The following is a 19,096-nucleotide window of genomic DNA, read 5'->3' on the forward strand; positions in this document are numbered from 1 at the left end:
CGGCTCCTACAGGGGTAGCACTACAGGAGTTTCCCTAGATGATACTACATGGAAGGTATATTGTCCTTTTCCCAATCTGGTATGGAGCAACATTTTGGCCTTGAGCACCCTTAAGGGTCAAATCTTAGCACTGGCCAACCTCTTACATTCACAGCTGGTCTCACTCTTTTTGATAAGGGCTTTGTTCAGGGGATCGCTGCCCCTAGTTATACATCTGTGTAGCCTTGGTGGCTTTACAGAAGCCTCCCTTTGTGTCTACTTGGGATATCCTCTTGGCTGACTTTACTCTTGAGGTGTTTTTTCTTGTGGCTATTACGTCAGCGAGACTAGTCCCAGAATTGGTGGCCTTTATCCTGTAAAGAATCTTTCCTTATTCTTCATAAAGACAAGGAGATTTTGGAGCCTCTGGCATACTTTCTGCCTAAGGTGGTTTCCTCCTTCCACCTTATTGAGGACCTAGTCCTGCCATTGTTCTGCTCCAAAGCATTCCAAAGAGGTCTCTCTACATTGTTTAGAAGTAGAACATGCGGTCCGACTTATCTCTCAGCCACTGTGTTCATCTGTACCTCAAATTCTCTGTTTGTTCTGCCTGTGGTCTCTCGCAAGAGCTGTCCTGCATTTTCACTTCCCCATTTCTAGGTGGCTTAGGCAGGTTATGAGTAATGCCGCGTACACACGGGGGGAGACTTTTCGACCGGACTGGTCCGACGGACTTTCGACGGACTTCCGACAAACTTTTGAACGAAAGGATTTGCCTACACACGATCACACCAAAGTCCGACTGATTTGTACGTGTTGACGTACGACTGGACTAAAATAAGGAAGTTGATAGCCAGTAGCCAATGTGTTTTCGTCCGTCGGACTAGCATACAGATGAGCTGATTTTTCGACCGGACTTGAGTCCGTCGGACAAATTTGAAACATGTTCCAAATCTAAAGACCATCAAACTTTTGACCGAAAAAGTCCGCTGCAGTTCCGATGGAGCCCACACACGGTCGGATTGTCCGCTGGATTCGGTCCGTCGGACCAGTCTGGTCGAAAAGTCCGCCCATGTGTACACGGCATTAGTCTTACACCATGAGGGGTAGGAATACTCCTTTCCCTGTTAAGGCTCACTGCCTTCATATAGCCAGTGTCTATTGGGATTTTCAGCACCAGGCATCTGTTTCTCAGGCCTCTGCCTATGTCATCTTTGGCTGTGTTTTGTTCTTTTCATGGAATACAGTACAGGACACGCTGCCCTCTGTCCTGGTGTTTTCCTCTGATTGCCTTCTAAAAGACTGAAAATTGATGGGAGAGGGAGGGGTTATATTGGATGTCCCAACAACTTTGTTTGCCAGTGTCCTCAGTTGAATGACGTAAAGGTGCTATACTGTACTGTACTCTCAAAATAGAAATTATTTTACAAATAAGTAAAGCATCCTTATTATTTGATATTACTTTATTTTCTTCTGATCTGTTCACAGATATCTCGGGAGTTTAGGAACTTGGCTGTGGCCTACCAGGAGGTTATTGTCAATGGTGCTTGCGAGATAGCGGATGGGATGGTGGAGTACCTACAGAAGCAAATAGAGTCTGTACAAGATTGGGAGAAGGTGAGAAATGACATTACTAGTGCAAAGGACACTTGCAGTATTTGATTACTTCCACATCCCTTCTGTTTCATCATTAGATGAGTTCAGCCCCCACACAGTTAGATGCAGTCATAAAGGACTATAATTGGGGGGAAAGGGGGGAAGCTGGGACTTTAAATGAGGCCATGGTCTGGTAAGGTTATGTGCCTCCATCCCTGTCAATATAAGGAGAGAGCAAGGGGGTGGGACTTTAAATGAAGCACATGTTAGCAAATGAATAGAGTGGTGGGTAAAAAAATGATGTATTATTCCATAAACACATATTTACATAGTTTAATAACCATAGACATAGAAATGCACACCTGCATATTGTCAATTTCTAAAACAGTGGTAACTGATAATAACATGATTAAAAAATTAATCGCATGATAAGGTTTGAGGATTCCACCAAATTTCATGATTGGATATACATATATTGTACGATAGCCCCTGCATGGTCTATGATCTTTCGAATCCCTGTCACAATATATAAGGGTAAATGTGTATTGGCAGAGTGATCTGATATACATGTAATTATATAGTACACGGCATCTGGTAGCTCGACGCGTTTCGTGACTTTTAGTAGCTCCTCAAGAGCAAGCACGTGTTGTATCTGAAAATGGAAAATATGTTGTCTAGGTAAGCTAACTTGTATCAGTAAAGGGGAGGATAGGTCAACAAACCCCCCCCCCCCCCCCAAAACATCACTTACAAGTATCTGTGCACTTGATGGCGCAATGTCAGGGACTGTAGGCCACCCGAGGGCATCAAGGCATCAATATCGGGAGCTGAGGCGGCATGTTCAACGGCGGCAACCACCACAGGCAACAGCCCAGAGGATCTGGGCACACAGAGCACTCCTGGTGTAAATGTGGAAGGTATTGTGATCAGTAAATAAACCAAGTAACATATTTCCCAGTGTCAGTATTTTTATTTTTTTTTACAATTTTATTTTTTACAATTTATTTTGTTTATTATTTTTTACAATTTAAATATTTTTTGTTATTTTTTTTTCAGTGCTTTCTTTTTTTTTGGGGGGGGGGAGGGGGATGGTGGACAGTGTCAATGTTTATTACAATTTTTTTTTTCTTTTATCAACCCTGTTGGGATGGGGGGATTTGGTGAGATATCAGGGACCCCTAAACAGACCCTCACATCTCCCCTTTGAGACAAGAAAAGGGACTGAGGACACAGATTCCCCAGTCCCTTTCTCAGCAGCCTCAACTGCACTGAAGATGAATGGACAGGAGACAGAGGCTCTTGTTCATTCATAAACTGAAGCATCATAAACACTGCTTTCAATGCTCAGTTATAAATGAACAGTCCGTGATCACTGACTCTGTGCATTCGGAAAAGGAAGGAGCTGGTAAATGACGCTCTCCATCCTTACAGATCCAGGATAAGGGTGGACTGGAGGAGGAGCCGGGGAGGAAACAGGGGACAATCGGGGATGATCGGTGCGGTGGTGGGGGCAGTTACAAGCACTGATCTCTCTGACAGCCACGGGAGGGAGAGGAGGAGAAGCGGATGTCAGAAAAGCTATACGGGGAGATTGGTGCTTGTAACTGCCCCCACCGCTGTACCGATCATCTGTGAGGCTGTGATGCATAGGAGCATTTGCACGAGTACAAGTACTTGTGCAAATGCTAGGTATCGGCACAAATACTGATACTAGTGTCAGTGTAACCCTATTTTTTACCCAAAATAAGACTGGGAGAAGATGGCAGCAGCAACTACAGGGAAATGTGGGGGGCACATGGATGTGGCTTAGCTGGAAAGCAAGTGTGCCATATCGCTGTGTAATAGCTTTTCTTAGCGTTTTTTTTTTTTACATGTGATCACATGACTTTAAAGCTCCAGGTGCTCTCTGCAATAGCTGCAGTAGTAATGGGGCGTGGCCTGGTCGGAGAACAGGCTGAGGTTGCCACTTCATTCACCCTCCTAGGATCTCTTGGATGTACGGCATCAGGGGACACCTCTTTTCCCTCTGTGCAGTAGTAAGCATTCCAGAGGGAAGAGGACCTGGAGCTTTGTGGTCATTGAATGTATAAAACACTGAAAAAACGTGTTTACATGGCAATTTGTGATAAAGGCCATGCAGGGCCATGGGGAAAAAAGGGGAGGGAATAAATAAATGTCCGTTTGCTAGTTAACCTTACCTTCTACTTTAATACTGATGTTTTAAAGTAGAATTTGATTAGAATTATTTATTTTACAAAACAAAGAAACAAAAATGGAAGTTCATCACTGACGTGACAATGTGTTTGCAAAGCATGGGCCCAGCAGTTGCTATAAAACCTTATACAGTAGCTGTTTGCAGCCTGTATAAACCTACTGACGTTAGTGAATCTGATCTAGCCTAAAATGTTCCTAAAGTATCAACCGTGCTAAAGTGAAAATTCCTGCATTATTCTACAATTTGTTCCCTGTGGAGCCCCTTTGTCCAAATCAGGAGGAAGCCCTGCCCCTTACTGGAAGTAAGCCCCACCCTCTGTTATTCATCTGTCAAATGCCAGAATGTCAAGCCCGATTGAAGTCACAAAAATAAATACACAATCAGATGAACTATCTCACCTCACAACTGATACAACAAGAAAATAGGGGCACGCCTGTGAAAATGGGGTCTAAATATGACTGTGTAAACCCCTGGACACCAGAGATAGACCCAGCTTACTCAGCACTCAGTAACACACCTGATCTGACACATCTTCTCTCTTATTCTGCAATATAGTTCTGTGTGAGAACACTTGTGATGAGAGGTGTAGCTGTTACAGAGCTCTGCCAGCATAGAGCACTGGAGTGTGAGGGCAATTTCGCCAAGAGAATGGTATTTTAATGACATTCAGGGGTACAGAACTATCAAGATGTAAAAAGGTGTGAGGCTTCAAGTGGGCTGCATATAGGCAGTAGAGGCTCTGGCAAATATAAAATAAGATAAAAAGGCTGCTAACCTAGCTTAGAGCCGTCTACAAAACTGTTAGAAGCAGTAAATATGAAATAATTATACTGTATTTCTCTGACTATATATTTTTAAAAAAATGCTGATTTTTAATTTTATTTTTTAAATACATAATAAACATAACTGAGCATAATAACGCAATAAAATGCATTAAAAATCACTTTTGTTTCCTGTAATGTCTTTCATCTTTCCCCCCACAGTACTGTGACCATGTATTCGCTTCGGTAACACGTGGCATGTCAGTAATATACTTTGTCATGGGGCTGGAGGATCCCATTGTAGGAGAGGATAAAAGGCTCTCCACTTCTTTTGGTTTGTTATTGCAGAAATCGAACACTATCCGTGATTTCCTGGACGACCAGTTGAATGGCCAAGAGTTCTGGCCAAAAGAGGTGAGTACAGCCTTCTTCCCACTGCTGAAGAAAAAATTGGCACAAAATAGTGTACATATTTTTTATTTTTTTATTATTTTTATACACAATTGCTTTGCTTTACACTTTTTTTCTCCTCTAGCTAGGAGAGCAAGAGAAAAAAAAAAACACAGGCAGTCTGTACAGTGATAGCTAATCACAGGCTATCACTGCGATCGTGTAAATAGAAATCCTGCCCTGCAGCTATAAACTGTGAATTAAGCTGCAAGCAAAAAGTGGATCACTCCATATGAATAGAAGAGCTGCAGTACAAAAAATATGAATTTGTAACATGTAATACCATCTATAAAAATAAAATTCCAACTAGAAAAGTCATGTGACAAACACTCCAAATGAATAACAAAATAGCAAGTGCAATAATAAAGTGTACACCACCAAATATAAATGTGAATAACATAAAACCCTCCATAAAGAGGAGAGAGGTGGCTGTCTGCAGGCTATTGGTTCTCATCCATCCAGTGGCACACACCACTCCCTACTTAGGGCAGCAGTGCTGCTTCATAGGATTTATATTAACATACCTCCCAACATTTGAAATTGACAATCAGGCACAGCCCAAAAAGTGGGTGTGGCAAAATTGCGCTGTATATTGCGCCTGGCCTAAAGGAACATAGTTAACCACTTGCCGACTGGCTTACGCACATTTACGAGGGAAAAGTGGTTCATTACCGCAAAACCACGTACCGGTACATCGACCCCTTTAAGAGCCATAGCAGGCGGGGGACCCGATGCGAGTGGTCGGCGGGCGCGATAGCCTCTGGCCACCCACGATCACGGGCACGAGAGCCAGAATGGGGATTTGTGTGTGTAAACACACAAATCTCTGTTCTGACAGGGGAAAAGAGACACATCTGCTGTTTGTAGTAATTATGAACAGCGATATATCTCCTCCCCCTAGTCAGTCCCATCCCCCCCACAGTAAGAAACACACACGGGGGAACACATTTAACCCCTTGATCGCCCTCTAGTGTTAACTCCTTTCCTGCCAGTAACATTTACACAGTAATCAGAACATTTTTATAGCTCTGATCACTGTATAACTGTCAATGGTCCCAAACATGTGTCAAAAGTGTCCGATCTGTCCGCCAGAATGTTGCAGTACTGATAAAAATCGCAGATCACTGCCATTACTAGTAAAAAAAATAATAATAATAAAAATGCCATAAATCTTTCCCATGGTTTGTAGACGCTATAACGTTTGTGCAAACCAATCAATATACGCTTATTGTGATTTTTTTTTTTTTTTTTTACCAAAAATATGTAGAAGAATACATATTGGCCTAAAGTGTTGAAGAAATTTGTTTTTTAAAAACAACTTTTGGGATATTTATTATAGCAAAAAGTAAAAAATGTTTTTTTTTTTTTCAAAATTGTCACTTTTCTTTGTTTATAGCGCAAAAAATAAAAACCGCAGAGGTGAACAAACACCACCAAAAGAAAGCTCTATTTGTGGAAAAAAGGGACATAAATTGCTCTGCATGAGGGAGGGGTGGGCATTGGCACTCTGAGGAGGGAAAGGGGGCACTGGCACTGTGAGGTGGAAAGGGGGCACTGGTGTTCAGTAGAGGTGGGCACTGGTGCTCTCCCCAGGTAGAGGGGGTCACTGGTGCTCTGCGGAGGTAGAGGGGGCATTGGTGCTCTGCATGAGGGAGAGGGGGACATTGGCACTCTGCGGAGAGAAAGGGGGCACTGGCACTGTGAGGGGAAAAGGGTACACTGGCGTTAGGCAGGGGTAGAGGCTGGCACTGGTGCTCTGCAGAGGTAGAAGTGGGCACTTGTGCTCTGCAGAGGTAGAGGTGGGCACCGGTGCTCTGTGGAGGTAGAGGGGGGCACTGGTTCTCTGCATAAGGGAAAGGGAGCATTGGCACTCTAAGGAGGGTAAGGGGCACTGGAACTCTATGGGGGGAAGGGGGTACTGGCGCTAGGCAGAGGGAGTGTTGGCACTGGTGTTCTGTGGGAAGGTGGGGGGGGCACTGGTGCTCTGCGTAAGGAAAGCAGGGCACTGGTGCTCTGTGAAGGTAGAGGGGGGCATTGGTTCTCTACTTTAGGGTGGGGGAAGCTGGCATTATGCAGAGGGAGAGGGGAGGGGGACAGTGATATGATATGATTAAATGAATTAAAATTAAAATTAGGAGTAAAATTAAAATTGAAACATAATAGTTATTAACCAATAATAATACATTTTCAATTTTAATTAATTTTCAATTATAAGACACCAACCAATAATTGTAAATATAAAAGAAAAATTATTAAATTATCAATAGACCAATATTCAAACATTCAATCATTTAATGAATTGATACGTTGATAATTCAATATACTAATCAATCGGTCGATCAATCAGTTCATAATTGGTGGGTTGATTAGTAGACCTAGGTACCCCAAAGAAAATCAATTATTAATTAATAATCAATAATCAATTAAATTCATTATTATTAAATCAGGGTACCTATCTCTAGTTCCTCGTTGAGCCCCTCAGGTGTCATACTATTTAAAGTAAATATCCAGAAGGATTCCCATTTACACAAATGGGTAAATCTTTCACCTTCTGAAATTGACATAGATATAGACTCTATGCTAAACAGTTCCAATCCCTCTGTACTGCCCCCATGTTTAAAATGACATGGAACACTGTGCTGCTCAATTTTCTTCTCTATAAACCTATGATGCTCACCAAGGCACGTATGCATGGCTCGCACCGTCCTACCTACATAAAGAAACCCACAAGGGCACCTCAACCAGTATATAACAAATTTGGTGCTACAGTAAATTAACTGTTTGATATGGAAGACACGTCCATCTCTACTGCTAAAGGATTTTTGGCCATGGGAAATGAACTTGCAAGCTTTGCATTTGCTAAGTTTGCACTAATGGCACCAAACATACCTTTTTGAGGTATGTTTTTCTCTGAGGCGACGAGGGACAATAAGGCTTTTAACATTTGTAGCCCGTCTGAACACTACCTGAGGTTTTTGGGGAGAACTCTCCCTAGCGCTTTATCCTGTCCCAAAATGGGCCAATGTTTTTGAACCACTTTCTTAATGGCCCAATGTTGGTCATTGTATCTTGTTATAAACAGGGTACCATAGTGTTCCTTATCAGATGTGGGCCCTTCTCTATTGGTAATACCCTCTCTATATCAGTCAACTGCCTTCTGAATGTGTTGAAGATCATACCCCTTTTCTAGAAATTTTGTGGTAAGTATGATGGCTTGATCATCGTAATCCCTAGTGTTGGTACAGTTTCTACGCAACTGGTAGAACTGACTGTGTGATATATTTTCCTTCAACTTTGGATGATGGCAACTCTTTGGATGTTTCCTTGAAGTGGGTTTTGGATGTGATGCTACCATCTACATCACTAACCAGTTCAAGGTCTAAGAAAACTAAAGATTTGGCATCCACTACATGGGTAAAATGGATGCCAAACTGATTAGAATTACAATACGAAACAAATTGGCCAACAGTTTCAAGGGAGCCATCCCAAATAATGAGGACATCGTCAATGTACCTCCCGTAATATACCAGATGTGAGACTACTCCCAGAACCCTATAAACAGATTGGCATAGCAGGGTGCAAAGTGTGCACCCATAGCAGTGCCTGATATCTATCTATGGAATTGACCCTGGAAAGAGAAATAATTCCTCTCCAGGGCAAAGTGAGTGCACTGGCAAACAAATTCTGATTGTATTGGATTAATATGTGATTCGCCTCGAACAGGAAATATTCAACTGCCCGCAATCCACCATCATGGGGGATTGATGTGTATAGTGAGCTCTCATCCAAAGAGAGCCACAAGTAGCCTGATTCCCACTTATAATGCCATAGGGTGTCCAAGACATGGGCAGAATCCTTAATATAAGCAGGCAAGGAAGTGACCAAGGGTTGAAGAAATGTTTCTAAATACTGGGGCACCCGATTGGTAACTCCATCCATACTGGCCACTATAGGTCTACCTGGTGGGCATATAGGGTCCTTGTGGATCTTTGGAATGTGATAAAAGTAAGGAGTCTTGAAATAGTTTGTTAAAAATAATTGTTTTTCTCTATAAAAGAGGTAAATACACATGGAAAGGTAAAAATAAAAATAAATTAAGTAAGATTGACCCCATTTATACTCAAGAGACCCAGGAGATCCATGGGAGACCATCAAGGGGTGAGATGGAAGTTCAATCTCTCCAATACCATTGAGTTGTGCGGATGGTCTTGTGGAGTCTATTGAGGACAGTAATGGTTTAGAGCCTCCCTCTCCTCCCTCGGAAAAATGAAAAATAGAAGAACAAGGGGAGTCAGAGGGGGGAATCGGAAGGAGAAGAAATAAGGGTGTCAAAGAGGGAAAAAATAGAAGTCTAAATTCCACTGTTAAGATTTTTAATCTATCATCACACCTACTGAGGGACAGGGAAGTCAGTCTCCTCCAGAAAGGTCTTAATTTTGCTCCCAGCAGTAATGCTAATCTATTTGAATTATTTAGGGATTTACACAAGTACATCACAGTGAAACACTACTATAGTCTAAAAACTGCTGAGACGCTGTACAATCATGTAGTAATCAAAAAGTACCTATACCTCCAGAATTTAGAAGAAATAGAAGAATCAAGTATGAGTGAAATGGATAAAGAGGCAATCAATATCTTAGAAGAATTATTACCAGAAGGAGGGCCGGAGGTGGAGGTTCCCTTATCTTCACCCTTTAACAATGAGATTATACATTCCGCATTCTGCCTTAAATCTGCATTTTACCCACACCATATCAAAAATGAATACATAAAAACTTTTTATGCCATGGTTTACGCAGACTTCTGGAAATTGTGTAAGTTGCCACAGGGGAAGGTGAATATGCATTATCTCTCAAAATATGAAAAAGAGGCCTTGCTTGCATTTAAAAATAATCATGATTTAGTTATCTGAACTGCGGATAAGGGAGGAGGCATAGTCATTCAAGACAAAGTGGAGTATCTAAGGGAACTACATAGACTTCTTTCTGACAGTACCACTTATGAACTACTTCATGCTGATCCCCTTCCTGGGTATAAACTGGCGTTAATAGAATTGATGAATCAAGCTTTCTCTCAAGGCATAATGCAAAAATCAGAAAAACAATTATTTTTAACTAACTATTTCAAGACTCCTTACTTTTATCACATTCCAAAGATCCACAAGGACCCTGTATGCCCACCAGGTAGACCTATAGTGGCCAGTATGGATGGAATTACCAGTCGGGTGTCCCAGTATGTAGACGCATTTCTTTTATCCTTGGTCAATTCCCTGCCTGCTTATATTAAGGATTCTGCCCATGTCTTGAACACAGAAAAACAATTATTTTTAACTAACTATTTCAAGACTCCTTACTTTTATCACATTCCAAAGATCCACAAGGACCCTGTATGCCCACCAGGTAGACCTATAGTGGCCAGTATGGATGGAATTACCAGTCGGGTGTCCCAGTATGTAGACGCATTTCTTTTATCCTTGGTCACTTCCCTGCCTGCTTATATTAAGGATTCTGCCCATGTCTTGAACACCCTACAGCATTATAAGTGAGAATCAGGCTATTTGTGGCTCTCTTTGGATGTGAGCTCACTATACACATCAATCCCCCATGATGGTGGATTGCGGGCAGTTGAATATTTCCTGTCCGAGGCAGATCACAATAATCAAATACAATCAGACTTAATTTGCCAGTGCACTAAGTTTGCCCTGGGGAGGAATTATTTCTCATTCCAGGGTCAATTCTATAGACAGATATCAGGCACTGCAATGGGTTTACACTTTGCACCCTGCTATGCCAATCTGTTTATGGGATTCTGGGAGAAGTCTCACATCTGGTCCCAGAACCCTTTTGCTAGACATCTGGTATATTACAGGAGGTACATCGACGATGTCCTCATTATTTGGGATGGCTCCCTTGAAACTGCTGGCCATTTTTGTTTCATATCGTAAATCCAATAAGTTTGGCATCCATTTTACCCATGTAGTTGATGCCAAATCTTTAGTTTTCTTAGACCTTGAACTGGCTAGTGATGTAGATGGTAACATCACATCCAAAACCCACTTCAAGGAGACAGCTGGCAATTCCTATCTCCATCGAAAGAGTTGCCATCATCCAAAGTGGAAGGAAAATATACCATACAGAAAGTTCTGCCAGTTGCGTAGAAACTGTACCAACACTAGGGATTATGATGATCAAGCCGTCATACCACAAAATTTCTAGAAAAAGGGTAGATCTTCAAAACAGTCAGAAGGCAGTTGACCGATATAGAGAGGGTATTACCAATAGAGAAGGGCCCACATCTGATAAGGAACACTATGGTACCCTGTTTGTTACAAGATACAATGACTAACACTGGGCCATTAAGAAAGCGGTTCATAAACATTTGCCCATTTTGGGACAGGATAAAGTGCTAGGGAGAGTTCTCCCCCAAAAAACCTCAGGTAGTGTTCAGATGGCTACAAATGTTAAAAGCCTTATTGTCCCTAGATGCCTCAGAGAAAAACATACCTCAAAAGGTTGCTAATATTCCCCACTTTTTTAACATCACAGGGTGCCATAAGTGCAAACTTAGCAAATGCAAAGCTAGCAAATTCATTTCCCATGGCCAAAAATCCTTTAGCAGTAGAGATGGACGTGTCTTCCATATCAAACAGTTCATTTGCTGTAGCACCCAATTCGGTATATACGGGTTGAGGTGCCCTTGTGGGTTTCTCTATGTAGGTAGGACAGTGCGAGACGTGCGTACGCGCCTTGGTGAGCATCGTAAGTTTATAGAGAAGAAAATTGAGCAGCATAGTGTTCCACACCATTTTAAACATAAACATGGAGGCAGTACAGAGGGCTTGGAACTGTTTTGCATAGAGTCTATATCTATGTCAATTCCAGAAGGTGAAAAATTTACCTGTTTGTGGAAACGGGAATACTTCTGGATATTTACTTTAAATAGTATGATACCTGAGGGCTCAACGAGGAACTGGATATAGGTACCCTGATTGCATAACTAATTTAATTATTGACTATTAATTAATAATTGAATTTCTTTGGGGTACCTAGGTCTACTAATCAACCCACCAATTATGAACTGATTGATCGACCGATTGTTTAGTTTAATTATCAACGTATTAGTTCATTACACGATTGAATGTTTGAATATTGGTCTATTGATAATTTAGTTTCAATATTTTTATTGACTTTTATCGTAATGAACAAACAAAAGGTAAACAGTATCTGTCATATATTCAGACATTGTCGAGAAAATCACGTGTATGAATTCTTATGTCACAACTATTTAACAATCAGGACAGAACTAAATCAACCCTATGTAATGCTAAGCCTCAAGCAAAGGGTGTCGCCCTACACTCCCCGCCACCCCATATGGGAGCAAACTGTGACGGGGGCAGGATAACATCGCCCAGCTTCAGGTTAAATTGTTTAACGTTATACATTTTTTCCTAGTTTACATTGTTGAGAGTTTCAGGACAGTGGTTTAGTCAGGCAAGTTCTAAAACCAGTAAAAATAGAACTAACGAAGAGGTGATATCCAGTCATAGGGACAGAACTCACTAACTCTTTAGAGAATTTAACAAGTGTAGTGAATAACAGAACCAAGAAGGTGAATTTTGCTTATTAATCTTAACTCACAGTTAACGCTATCTATCACCTACTACGGTACAACCGTAAGTCTCACAACTGAACCTTGAGAGAGAATTTCTCGGCGTTGTAAAAAAAAAAGGGAAAGGAGAAAAGGATAGAAACAAAAAGAAAGAGAAAGAGAGAGGAGAGGGGAAAAGAAGGAGTTGTTTATTTTATGATCTTTGGGACAAGGAGAGAACTAGGACGAAGAAGTAGAAGAATTAAAGGGAGAGGAGCTCGGTGTGTGCACCATACCTATGTTCACAACAAGGGTACATGAATATATGATGGCCAGGGTTCCCACGTTCGTTCGAACAAAGCACTTCGGTCATTGAAAATACTAGCAATTTTTTCATGTATCATAATCCATGATATTTTGTGTTTAAATTGACTGTAAGATACTAGGGGTGTCTTCCATGCTCCTGCAATTGTGATCTTATCTGCCAGCAGTATAAAGTAAATCAGCCATTTCAACAGGCGCGGCCACTCATTAGGTAAAACAATAAGCAAGGTCAAGCTTTGTTGTTGATCAATAGAGAGCCCTGTCACCCTTCGGAGCATCGAGTACACCTTGTTCCAGAATACCCTAATTTTAGGGCATTCCCACCATACATGCAGCATCAAACCCCGCAATAAACAGCCCCTGAAACATTCCGAAGTTGCCGTAGCATACATCCTGGCCAGGCAAGTCGGGACCAAGTACCATCTGGTGAGTACCTTAAGTCCGGCCTCCACCAGGGATACATTGATTATTTCCTTATAGGCGACCTGAAGTCTGACCAGGAATCCAGGTCCTCATCACAGTTGAGATCCCTCTCCCAGGCCAGCATATATGGCTGTTTCTGAGGTGGGGTGAGCAGCGATTCATACATCGTGGAGATGCCCCCTCTAGTGCCCTGATCCCTAGAGCACCATTGTTCATATGTAGTCAGTGAAGGGGGTTCTCCTGCTGGCCAAATTTAACGTAAAAAGTGAGAAATTTCTAGAAAACTGCATTTTTCAGAAACAGGCATTTTTAGGACCGAGGAACAATGAGAGAGGGTGAAGGGGCCTCTATGAGTGAAGAAATGGCCAATGCGATACAAGCCCTTTTCTGTCCACCACTTGAATGCCCCTATGTCCATACTGGGGGGGAAGGCAGGATTATGAAATATGTGTGCCAATGGGGTTGATGTAGACGTTAGTAATGGGTTAGGTCGCAAACGATCCCAAAAAGCAAAGAAATGAGATAAGGTAGGTGCTCTTATTAAGGGGCGATGTTTTAAACGGCGCCATAGCAAATAATCAATTGTGAAAGAGGGGACGGCTTGACGTTCCCTCTGAACCCATTCTGGTCTCTCGTGACGAGAGTACACAACTGACAGTTGCATCAGTTGGGCTGCCTTATAATACGCGTGAAAGTCGGGTACACCAAGACCTCCTGCTCTAGGAGAGAACAAAGTTAACCAAGCTAATCTATGACCCTTTGTGCCCCAAATAAACTTTAAAACTTTGGACTGAAAACTGAGTAAATCCAACTCCGTTTAGGATCTAAATAAACAGAGAAGTTTAGGCAGAAGAGTCATTTTGACTGCGTGTATCCTACCAAGCCATGAAAGACCATATAGTGCCCAGCTAGAAAGTAGTAGTTCTAAACCTGAAAAGCAAGCAGGGTAATTTATTGCGTACAATGACGAGTATGTGGGAGGGAGGTTAAATCCCAAATATGGGAGAGCTGTATCCATCCATTGAAATGGAAAGGAGTCCTGTAAACGAGAAAACGTTGATTCAGGGATGTTGATGTTCATGGCAAAGGAATTTGTCTCGTTCACTCTGAGCCCAGACACCTGACCAAACACATGTAGGGTTCTAAGTATATTCGGAAGGGAGATAATGGGGGAGGTAACGAACAACATGTCATCCGCAAATAATGCACACTTATGCATAGAAGAACCACATCGCACACCCTGTATGTTTGTATCTTCTCGGATGGCTTTAGCCACTATCTCAATTGCAATGGCAAAGAGCAACAGAGACAGTGGGCACCCTTGCCTTGTGCCCTTTTCAATTGAGATGGGAGCAGAATGATAGCACATCAGTTTCACCCTAGCTTGTGGGTGGGAATTAAGTGTTCCCAGGGTACGCAAAAAAAGGGGACAAAAACCCAATTTTTCCAAAACCTGAAACAAATAATTCCAGGACACCGAATCGAAGGCCCTCTGCTAGTCTATTCACAGGAGAAGTCCCTCTTGCGCGGGGTCCCCTGAATAACCAGACTGTAGTAATGAGATAACATCCACTGCTCTGCGAATCTGATCTGGTCCTTGATGCCCTGAGATGAAGCCCATCTGATCCCTATGGACATATGTATTTATGAAGGAGGATAGTCTGTTGGCTAACACTTTCGTGAACAGTTTAAGGTCATTATCAATAAGTGAGATGGGCCGATAGTTTCCAACTTCCCCAGGGTCCATATTAGGCTTCAGTACCACTGAAATATAGGCCATTTGAGAGAGAGGATCCAGAGGGGCCTCATCCCAAAGAGCATTAAAATATCGGACCAAATGCAGAACCAGGGAATCTTGAAATTTGCGATAATAGAGAGCCAGAATTCGGTCCGGTCCCAGGGCAGAACCTGACCTAGTAGACTTAATAGCCTCCAATATCTCCTGTGCTGTGAAAGGGGATCCATACGCAACCTATGTAGTGCTGAAATTTTGGGTAACGAGACACCCTGCAGGTATTGGGTACATAATTGCGGGTCCTCCCCACCCTGATTTTTATAAAGGGATGAGTAAAAGTTACTGAATGCCTCCAATACCTTATGGGGATTCTGGGAATATGAACCATCATAACATCGTACCCTGGGAACCGCAAAAGTTCTCATACGTGGGTTAAGCTTATGAGCCAGTAAGGACCCTATCTTATCCTTACGCATGTAAAATTTATTGGAGGGCCAACTGACACTCTTCTCTGCCCTAGTCGTCAATGCTAAATTTAGCTCTAACTTGAGCTCATCAATTCGCTGAAGCAGCTAACCATTAGGGGAACGCTTATGACGTTTGAGCATGGATTGCAGCTCAGTGTCCAATGCTTGGATCTGCGCCTTCCGTGTGTGATGGATTTGAGATGATAGTTGGATTAGTTACCCGCGTACTACTGCCTTTTGGGCTGCCCATAGAGTAACAGTGGATATACCCTCCGTCGTATTCTCACTAAAGTACTGCTTTAAGCTGATCCATATATCCTCACACCAACATGGCTCTGATAGGAGAGATTCAGCCTCCACTGGTTAGAACGAGGAGGACCAGATAACACTGACAAAGACACAAAGACCATAGAGTGATCTGACCATACCATTTCTACGATACTGATACTGATACTTCTACAATACGATACTACAAATACTGGGTACCAGAGTACACAAGACAAATATATGTTCAATTCGGGAGTATGTTGCGTGGGGTGCAGAGATAAAGGTGTAATCTCTCATTACAGGGTGGGACTCACGCCATGCATCAACTAGGTTAAGAGAATGTAACATCTTTGCCACCCGTAAACCCGCCTTTGGGGCTCCCTTAAGGCATGCACGAGTGGGGTTGGATTTATCTAAGGATGGACCTAAAGCAGGGTTAGTGTCCCCCCCCCACATAAAACCTGTCCCTCTAAATAAGGCGTTAAAGCACCTAGCATCTTGGTAACAAAGGGGGCCTGACCAATGTTAGGAGCATAATAAGTGACAAAAGAGCAAAGTTGCTTTTCCACCATACCCTTTACCAAAAGGAACCTACCATCAGGGTCTCTGATTTTCTGTTTAAGAGTGAAAGAGACACGTTTTGAGGAGCATATAGCCACCCCTTTACTTTTATCAGTGGCATTAGCCATAAAGAATAGTGGGTATTGTTTGTGGAGAAAGATCGGTTGGTAAGGCTTAGGAAAGTGGGTTTCTTGTAGGAGAAGTATATCAGCCTCACAAGAATGATAGTATTGAAACGCCTTCCGGCGTTTAGTAGGGGAATTCAGGTCTTGAGTGTTGTGAGATATCACCCTGCAAGTGGGCCTTGGATGACTAAGGGTACTCATGGTGCGCAAGGGTAACAAGAGCACTTAGATCTAAATCGCCACTCACCCCATCCCAAAGTATGGATTCCTGCTTGGGAAAGACACCGGGGCTCCTCATCACGAAACATCCAGGATGTGACCTAGTTCTCCAAATTGAAAGAAAAAGAAGAGAGGTAAAATAAATTAAAATAAGGGGGAGGGAGAAAGAAGAAGAGGCCAACAAGGACCTCAGCCAGGGGAGTCCCCAGGCTATGGCAAAAAGGATTCGTGTCCTGAACCGGCGTGACACGAAGGCCGGGCCAAAAGCCTGAAACATCAGGGAAGCAGCTCGAGTGAGTGCACATATTTACCCGGCCAGGCCTAAGCAACTTAAGCATATGTAACATGGAACTATAAAACATACGAGACAGCCTACATTGCGATGAGTTCTAGGATCAAGCCTGTGACCCCCCCACAACACCCCATCTGAGGTGTCTAGGCATCACAATGCAAACCGCCTCCAAGTATATAACAATAATAAACCTGTGGAAGCACCAACGCTAGGAGGTGCAGACAAGTGAGTGGTCCTAAACCTATAGAACTAAACCCATAAAATGCATAGACTTTCCATGTAAATTCCAAGGGGTAACCCATAAGGATATCAAAGTTCCTGGCTATCCAAGGTGTAATAAGAAAAGGTGCCCTGCTTAACAGCAAGGGTTAACATAGGCTTCAGGGAGGCTTGGAAGTTCCATGACAACCAGAAGACACTTGTTGCCACAACGGAGAGAGTGGACGAGTCGAGCTCCTAGGGCGATACAGGTCGGTAGAAGGAGGTTGTCCCAGATCGGAGCGGTCATGAGAGATGATTCCCAGCCTCAGAAGAAGGGCTTCTCCCTCTGCAAGCGATATGAAGGAGTGCTGTCTGTTAGAGTAGGTGAAGGACAAGCAGAAAGGGAATGCCCATCTGTATTTGATTGCTTTGCGCGTGAGAGCCTCTAGGAGGGGTTTCAGTGTCCTACGCTTCTGGGCTGTAAAAGGAGAAATGTCCCTAAACACTTGGTTGTCGTGACCCAAGAGGGACAAAGAAGAAGCCGCTCTAGCTTTCTGCATCACCAATTCCTTAGTCACATAGTAATGAGGCTTTACTATGATGTCCCGTGGCGGACCCTCATGGAGCGGAGGTTGTAAGGCACATTGAGCCCTATCCAAGTCCAGATGATGAGGAGGCAGGTCAGGGAGCAGGTCTCGAAGGAAGGTATGCACCGCAGCATCCACAACCACATCCTTAACAGATTCAGGGAGACCTCTTATGCGGAAGTTATACCTCCAAGATCTATTTTCTAAAGCGTCAATTTTCACTAGGGCTTGCTCTAATTGTTGTTGGAGGCTCTCAATGTATGTGGTGTTCTGATTGGTGCGGGCAATCATCTCATCAACTTTACGTTCCACAGTGTCAATCCGTGCCCCTAGCCCCTGCAGATCTGCCTTAATAGTGGTGGTGATTTGCTGTGCTGTTCTGGCTAAACCCTGTTCCAAAAGTGTGGAAAATCTTGCAAACAGAGTCATATCCAACACAGGGGAACCAGGGCAGGGGTCTGATGCAGCTATGCTGACAGGGGAAGATGTTGCCTGTGCTAGTAACAATTCTTCCAGATTCTGCTCTAGCAGGGACTCTGTGGAAGCAGGAGAGGCACTGACCTGTGTAGCTGTTAATTCTGGGGACAGCGGGTCCTGAGGAGAGAGCTGCGAAACAACACATGCAGCTGATCCAACTGAGCTGGCTCCACGTGTCCCTCCCTGTGCAGGAGCTGACACCATCTTGGCAGCTTTGGCAGAGGAGAGGGTTGTCGGCGGCTGTGGGCAGTAGCTGGCCCGATGATTGCCCCCTCGGATATATGCAGGTGCAGGTGTCCCTGGGGAGATGTAGCAACCCAAGACAGCGGGATTACGAGGCTCCGGGGTCCCCTGCTGGGCTTTATGCAGCTGGCCAGGTGCGTGGCTCCAGGACTAATCTTGGATCCCGCGCGCATGAGCACTCCGGTCTATTGATAACTTAATCATTTTTCTTTTATATTTACAATTATTGGTTGGTGTCTTCTGACACTAATTAGAATTGAAAATGAATTAAAATTTCAAATGTATAATTATTTGTTAATGACTGTTATGTTTTAATTTTAATTTTACTCCAAATTTTAATTCATTCAATTATATGCTAATATATCGAATTAACAATTAAATAAATGTATTCATTAAAAGTAGTATCATTATAATGGATTATGGATGCGTTTTAGAAAATATAATACGGATATTTTCCTTTTAGATGTAAATATATGTGTTTGTTTTTTCTCAATGTATTTTACGTGAATACTGTCACTAATACTATTGAAACGTGATTTATATTTCACATTTTATATTTCACATTCTAAACTTTCTGGTAGAGGATG

The 19,096-nt window shown here is 42.8% G+C and overlaps 1 pseudogene; it reads left to right on the plus strand.

The window, feature by feature from the left end:
* The window catches only part of LOC141139219 (squalene synthase-like), a 112,549-nt pseudogene that overhangs the window by 38,976 nt on the left and 54,477 nt on the right, over window positions 1–19,096 (plus strand).

Source organism: Aquarana catesbeiana, linkage group LG04 (assembly GCF_042186555.1).
Source record: "Aquarana catesbeiana isolate 2022-GZ linkage group LG04, ASM4218655v1, whole genome shotgun sequence".
NCBI classification, from domain to species: domain Eukaryota; kingdom Metazoa; phylum Chordata; class Amphibia; order Anura; family Ranidae; genus Aquarana; species Aquarana catesbeiana.